Source organism: Notamacropus eugenii, chromosome 2 (genome assembly GCF_028372415.1).
Source record: "Notamacropus eugenii isolate mMacEug1 chromosome 2, mMacEug1.pri_v2, whole genome shotgun sequence".
Classification (NCBI taxonomy): Eukaryota; Metazoa; Chordata; class Mammalia; order Diprotodontia; family Macropodidae; genus Notamacropus; species Notamacropus eugenii.
The window spans coordinates 290,343,052-290,350,610 of record NC_092873.1 but is presented as its reverse complement, the minus strand read 5'-3'; the positions used below and the strand labels follow the sequence as shown (position 1 = coordinate 290,350,610).

The window sequence follows — 7,559 nt, the reverse complement described above, 5'->3', positions numbered from 1 at the left end:
AAGCATTTATATTGATATTATTATATTTATTGTATATGGCAGTCACTGTGTTAAATATTTTCTTTCTCTTTCTTTCTAATATTGTCTCATTTGAAACTCACAACAACTCAGCAAGGTAGGTGCTACCAAGTGGTAGATGGCTCTCATCAGAAACATGGGCCCTACCTTGACATTTGTTGTACCTTTGTCCACCTGTTTTTGCCTCAAAGGCTCTATGCCCCATACTGAAATCATGAACTTTTCAGGGGAGGAAATGAGGAGCTACCAAAGATTTTTGAGGAGAGAAGCACCATGAAAAAATTTATCCATGAAGAAAATTCATATTAATCCACACATGAGTAGGGTTTGCAGCAACAGGGCAAAATCATGGGAAAATTCTCAACATTTTCAAGTTCTGGCTTTCACTTGTAATTTAAGAGCATGTGAGGTCAGGAATAGGAATTTTCAAAATAATATCCAGCCATCATTTTCAAAGAATATTTTAGGTTTTTCACGATGCTATGGCAATCTAAGAGTAGTTTGCCTTTTTCTTTCTCTGCAGATCCCAGGGTTGTTTTCTTCCTATCTACTGAGGCCTTAGTATGTAAAATATTTAACTTCCTCTTAAATCAGGTTTTTCACTTTCCAAATCGCTAGCATCTGTTTTTATGCTTGTGAATGATAGGGGTGGGAGAGCAGAGAGAGGAAGATCAAACCAAAAGGTCAAGTTCAAATCCATGGACTGCAGGCAGCTGCAACATTGGATTAGAGCTGCCAGTGTAAGCCACTCAAATTAACTTGCTTTGTTTATCAGTATTTTAAAACTGGCCCCTGAACTTCCTGGTTTCGACAGGAAGGAACCACAGAAAGCAGTGTGAGAAAAGCTGGCTCACTGCAAGTCAGATTCAAACATAGCCTTTCTGAAAGAATTATTATTTCTCTCTGTCCCCCAAAATGTCCAGTTTAGAATACCACAGTGATAGTACTGGGTATGTAGAGCCCTTTACTATCTCATTCTAGTCTATCTTTCTAGGCTTATGACACATTATTCCCCTCCATGCCCTCCACATTTTAGCCAAACTGGCCTACAGGATCATTCATATATTCATATATTTAGAGGTGGAAGTTATTTTAGAATCTGAAGCAACTCCCCCATTTCACAGATGAAAAAAACAGAGGTGAAAAGACTGATTCACCTAAATTATACTAATGGTAAGTAGCAAAGATGAGATCTGAGCTGTTTCTATAAATTGATGTGCTTTAGTGCCTTTGACAATGACTCTCTCCTTATGTCCACTTCTTAGAATCCTTAGTTTCTTTCTGGTCTCCATTCTCAGGCACCTACCAGAAACCTTTCTGGATTTTCTTAATTGGAAATGCTTTCTCCTTTCTTAAATGATCATTTATGTGCTAACAAGGTGCCATATTGTGTCTCTTCCCCCACCCCCAGGAGAAGGTAAGCTCCTTGAGGGCAGGGACTATTAAAAAATTGTTTTTGTATCCCCAGCATCTAGTTGTCCTGATCTATATCTTGCCTCTGGACCCAGATGTCTTGGGAAGAGAAAGTGAGCTTGGTGACTTCACACAGCCCTCCCTCACTTAAATCCAATTCACTTGCAAGTCATGGCATCACCTTCCTGATTCCCAAGGTCCTCTCCAAGAACAAGGACAAACGACAACAATCTATCTGCCACAGTGCTCAAAGTAGGCATTTAATAGATATTTGTTGGATTGGATTGAGTTAGGCACATATTAGACTCTTAATTGTTATTTGATAAGTTGTTGAGAAGCAGTGGGTTGAAAGAAATGTAGACTAGACGTGAAAATCTGCAAAACATGTGCCGTACCTCCGTCCTCCTGTTTTTGTCCGACATGTTGTGTATCTAGATCAGGCTGTTATTGACTCTCAATCGATAAATAAATATATTTAAGCAATTAGTAAAGAGCCAAAAGACACTCCTTGCTCTTACGGAGTTCACACGCTAATGGGGGAGAAAACAAACAAATACAGACGAACAAGCTCTGGCCTTAGCTGTGTCACCGTGGACACTTCTCCTCACTTCTCCCAGTCTCTGCGTCCTCACCGGTAAAACGGGGGAATCATAATACTTGCACCGGTTTGGTGTGAGAAAAGACCCTTGTCAATTCTTAACCGGCTATAGAAACGGGAATTATGGCCTCTGGAGAAATTGTTGTTAGGACAGGTGAGTTGAAAAGCAAGGGTGGGGGCTCATTAGACCAGGAAAATCCACATGAAGCCGGTCCCTTAGGCAGATTTTTGCAGGGCAGAGGCTGCTGGATCTCCCTCCCCACGCAGAAATGTACAAAAAGTACCCGTAATCTGGCGGAGGAGGCACCAGTTGCCCCTGTGGGAGTAAGCCCCTGTCGGGGTGGCCCCTGAATTCTCGTGGAGGAACGGTCACCTCTTCTTTTCAGGCGTCTCTCGAGGCCAGGGAGGGCGCGTCCCTGTAGACGGCTCGGCTCGCCCTGTTCCATTTTCAGCATCTTAAAGGAGGGGTGGGGGGGAGTCGAGCTGGCCCCGGGACAGATTCGCTGCCAAGTTCTCTGGGTAACGGCCTTGCAGAGGCCTTTTGAAAGAGCACTTCAAGCCTGAGAAGTCAGAACTTGTAAACAAAGGAGGATGGCAGTCAGGTGACTTCTCCAGCTGAGCCTTCTTAGACAGCCAGGCTTTTGTAGTTCCCGAGGGGGCCTCCCCATCGCCTGAGTCAGATGGGGTGGGACGGACCACAGTTCCAAGTTCACCTTTGCATGCTGCCCGCCTCCTAGCTCCCCTGCGCTCCCGCCCTCCCTCCAACCCACTCAGATGCTGTCAGCCTCCTCGGCCAACTTGCTCTTTTTAATGTCTATTTTTCTCCCTCTCTTCTCTCTGGGCAGTCAGCTCCTCTGCTATTTACCCCTAAACACACCCAGAGATCATCAGAGCTCGGGCCTGAGGAAGTTTTGTGACTCATTTGTTACTTGGGTATTTCGGGTTTGTTACTGTTCAGTAGTCTCTCGGGGAAGAGAGATGCTGAGCCAAAACAGAAAGGAGAGGGGAGGGCTGGGGGGAAGGGGGAGGGCTAATCCCAGCTATGGAAAAACACCGCGGAGGTGCTGCTGTCAAAGCTGCGACCCAGGGAGTGCGGAGGTTCCAAAAGCAACGGGGAGAGGAAATAATCCCCTTATTAGAACATCAGCGAGGGCCCCCGCATGCACACGGCTCAGCCTTCTCCCTCAGCTGAGAGGCAGCTTCCAGGAATCCAATGGGATTGAGGCTGTGGGGGAATATTTGGGAGCAGCAGCTGAACCCAAGCTGTGTCTGGAAGGCCAGGGTCAGGTGGAAGAGGGTGTAGTTTGGGGATGAATTAGGGATGGTTCATCCAAAACAATGGAGACCTTTTGCTTCTTTGTCATTTCTGCCCTTCCCCAAACAGCTGCCTTTCAAGGGACTCACCAGATCATATCATCAGAGTTCTAGAGCTGGAAGTCATCTAAACCAATCTTCATTTACAGAAGAGGGAAGTGAGGTTCAGGGAAACTGTGATTTGCCCACTTGGAAGTGGGGTCAGAGGGGACCCCACTCACTATAGCACCGTTTGCCTATATCCCATATAGACATCACCTAGGTTGGGTGCTGCGGGGAGGGGCGGCAAGCTTTGTAGTCAGCCTACTGAAAGAGGCAACAAAATTTCTTGGAAGAAACTTGTACAATGTAATACAATACAATCCTGTAACAAACATTTATTAGAAGCCTTCTGTGTGCAAGAGCACAGTATTAGGTGATGAGGATAGGGGAATATAAAGTTTAGACATAGTCCTTGACCTTAAGGAATTTACAGATGTGTGGAAGATCAGACAACAACCTGGAGAATACAACATACAGTAACACACATCAAGCAATTAGAGTTTCAAAACAGAGGGCTCTGTGATGTCTGCAGGAGAAGATGCCCTAGGAAGAACACTGACTTTGGAACCAGAAGATCTGGGCAGGTCACTTTGATTCTCTGAGACTATGTGGCCTCACCTGCAAAATGGGAGAATGATACCACCAAGAGCCACCTTCTGAGTCTCTTTACCATGAGGAAAGCACTAAACCTAAAAGAATTATGTAAATGGGAGTGGTTTTTATATTTGGGAGACTAATCATCTGGCAGCTGATTTTACCGCCCCCAACCCCACTCTTTTCAGATTCCTTGTGTTTCTATTTATTCTCCTCTGAAAGGTATAATATTCTAGACTCTAAGTTCCATGAAGGCAGGGGTCCCTGTGTTATCGAAACTTCTAATTTCCCTTAATGCTTAGCACATAGCAAGTGTCTGTAGAATTGCATTGAATTTTTGGACAGTAACCTCTATTTCTTACACTGTCTTAAAAAAAAGCAATGATTACTGACTGTGACATTTATAGGTCACTCTCTAGGTTTGGGCCTGTTTTTCAGAGGCTGTTTTATTTCCTTCTAAATTTCATTCATTCCAAAAACACTTAATGGACAATGGAAAGAACTCTGCTAGGCTGTGTGTGTGTGTGTGTGTGTGTGTGTGTGTGTGTGTGTGTGTGTGTGTGTGTGTGTGTACAACTGAATAAAACATAGTCTTTGCACACACGCAGCTTATAATTTGCTCAGGTGCTAGGATATGGACCAAAATAACTACGTTACACAGCAGAATATAAGAAAGATCATATAAATGTGAGTATATGCCACTGCAGTTCAGGTGGAGGAGAGATCACTTCATGTTTCAGGAGTCAGCTTTTGTCATGGAAGAAGAAAATGCTTGAAGTAGGTCTTAAAGGATGGGTAGGATTTTGGTTCTGGATTAGTTGGGTGGATTTTTTTCAGCAAGCCAGGGTCAAATTAGGCACTGATAGATGCTCCTGTATCAATCACAGCCTAATCTAACAGTTGGACATCAGTGAAAACATTCTAAAGGGTGTATAGTGATTTCTGTTTCTTTAGCATGCATCCTCCTCTAAAACAGGTTTTGGTAATAATGCTCAGATTCTTCAATATTAAAAATTCTATTTATATATAAACATGAAATATAGCATATATTATGCATGTATACACATAAACATATATACATACATATATGTGTGTATACATACACATAAATACATAGATACATATATATGTATATTAGGGGTAATCAAGGGAGCCCCACCTCCCATATCTACAGGAGAGAGAACTTCCCTTGGAGTTGGACATGTGTGTTTTGGCCCAGTGAGGAGGACCACATTCTTTGGTCACTTGCTAAAGAATAGGCATGACCAGCAACTCTTGGTTGGTCCTCATGTCTTCCCATGACTGGGGACAGTGTCTAAAGAGGACTGGTGATTGACATAGACCCTCAATTTACAGAGGCAGGTTTTGCTTTCATTTGTTTCTTAGGACTCTGCCAGCTCCTCCTTGGAGTAGGGAAGGGGAGAAGATTTCTTTCCCTTCCTTTCCGCTACAGCTGCAATGTGGTTGAACATGGTAGCAAGAATATAGGCTTGCCTTGGGGAACCTCAAAACTTCAAGTCATTGGTTGTCTCTTCTATTTTATATCTCTTTCCCTAAGTAGAGGTGATCAAACAGTAATGTTGAAAGATAGACCTTTTTATCCTTTTCACTTGCATGAAGTTCACAGGAGAGCCTTGATTGGTTGTTGTCCTTTGCTCTGGAAGAGGACCAAAATGATGTCACTGTGTTGGAATCAAGGTACAGTGTGTCTGACTGTGGTTGATCAAACCAGAACAAGCTCAGAAGCTTTTACCACAAGTCAAGCACAAATAGTCCATGTGAACATTTGGAGTGGAACTGTCTCTAAATTTGTGCACCTCATGGCTTTTTTGAGGTACTAAAATTCTGCCTTGCTCATAGAGCACAGTGCCTTTCTTTGATGCAGGCATGAGGTGCTGGGAAATCCTTTGCCAGTGTCTCCCATGTCACACAATCAATTCCAAAGTTCTTCAGAGAGAACATGGGAGTGTCCTTGTATCACTTCCTCTGGCCACCATGTGAATGCCTACCTTCTCAACAAAATAGTCCTTTAGGCAAATATACATTTGGAATGCAAATAACATGGCCAGTCCATCAAAGTTGCACTCTGCAGTTTAGCTCAAGAAAGGACCTCAGTGTCCAGTACCTTATCTTGCCTGGTAATCTTCAGAATCTTTTTAAGGCAATTCAAATGGAAGCAATTCAGTTTCCTTGCATGGTACTAGTATATTATCCAGGTTTCATAGGCATACAACAATGATGTCAGCACCAATAACTCTGTATACCTTCAGTTCGGTAGTCAGTCTAATACCTTTTTTCTCCCACACTTTCTTTTGGAGCCTCCCAAACACTGAGCTAGTTCTGACAATGGGTGAATGAACATCATTATCTATGTGTAGGTCCCTGGAAAGTATATTGCCAAGGTAAGTGAACCTATTCAAAATGTCCCCATTTGCTGTAATCAGTGTTTCCCCATAGGGATGATGTGGTGCTGGATGGTGGAAAACCTGTGTTTACTATTAGGCCAAAATTAGCACAAGCAGCAGAGAATTGATCCTTACTTTGTTATATCTCAACTTCAGAGGCTACATTGAGTGCACAATCATCTTCCAACAAAAAAATCATGCACCAATTCTTTTTCCACTTTAGTCTTGGCTTGCAGCCTTAAAGTTAAATAATTTACCATCAGTGTGGTAGCTGACCTTGATACCATTTTCATCCCCATTGAAAGCATCTGATAATGTTACTAGAAAAAAAATCCTAAAAAGCATACGAGCAAGCACACAGACTTGCTCCACTCCACTGGGGATAGTAATGGTGATAGACAGAACTTATCAGCCTTCGCACTTGCACAAAATTCACAGGAGAGCCCAGAAAGAGATTGGAAGCTGTCTTTCCTTACTCCACTGAGTAGGAGGCTCATTGTGTTTCAGTCACTAATCTTTGGCACATTCCATATGCCCCTCTCCCACCCTACAGAGACAGACAAAAACCAAGCAGAAACCTCTGGTTCTTCAAGTCCTTTAGTAACCATAACAAATATCTTTCCCAAACAGTGCTTAAGTGTTCATGCTTATCTCCATGGGAGAGGGCCTCTCTTAATGATACCGTATCTATCTATTTATCTTTAAATGTGGATATATATATATATATATATATATATATATATATATACACACACACACACACACACACACATATATGTATGTGTATTTACATGACTATACACACAGGCACATTCATGTATATATCAAGTTTAGACAGAGTATGTACGTATAGATATAGAGTATATTTCTATCTGTATCTGTCTATACATTCTATCTAAACTTTATCTAAATCAGCTGGACAGTAGTGCTTAGCCTAATTTCTGAGAGACCAGCCTTCCTTTAGATGTGATTAACTGGGAACAAAGATCAATTATGTATATCCATTAAATGCTCATATGATTTAAATGTGAAAGGGACTATTCCACTCCTTTATTTTGTTTTTTCAATTAAGCATGTATTTTCTCTCTCCCCTACCCTCCTTCAACTCCCTTATTGTATAAATGGAGAAACTGAGACCCATAGAGATTAGAGGACTTGCCTAAATAATGTGGTAA

General features: G+C 42.4%; 1 long non-coding RNA gene across 1 annotated transcript; it reads left to right on the top strand.

Moving 5' to 3' along the window:
* Positions 1-886: 886 nt before the first annotated feature.
* On the top strand, positions 887-1,917 carry LOC140527426 (uncharacterized). The gene is made up of 2 exons (XR_011974796.1): positions 887-1,191; positions 1,487-1,917. It is a non-coding gene; the product is annotated as an uncharacterized lncRNA (long non-coding RNA).
* The last annotated feature ends 5,642 nt before the right edge of the window (positions 1,918-7,559 follow it).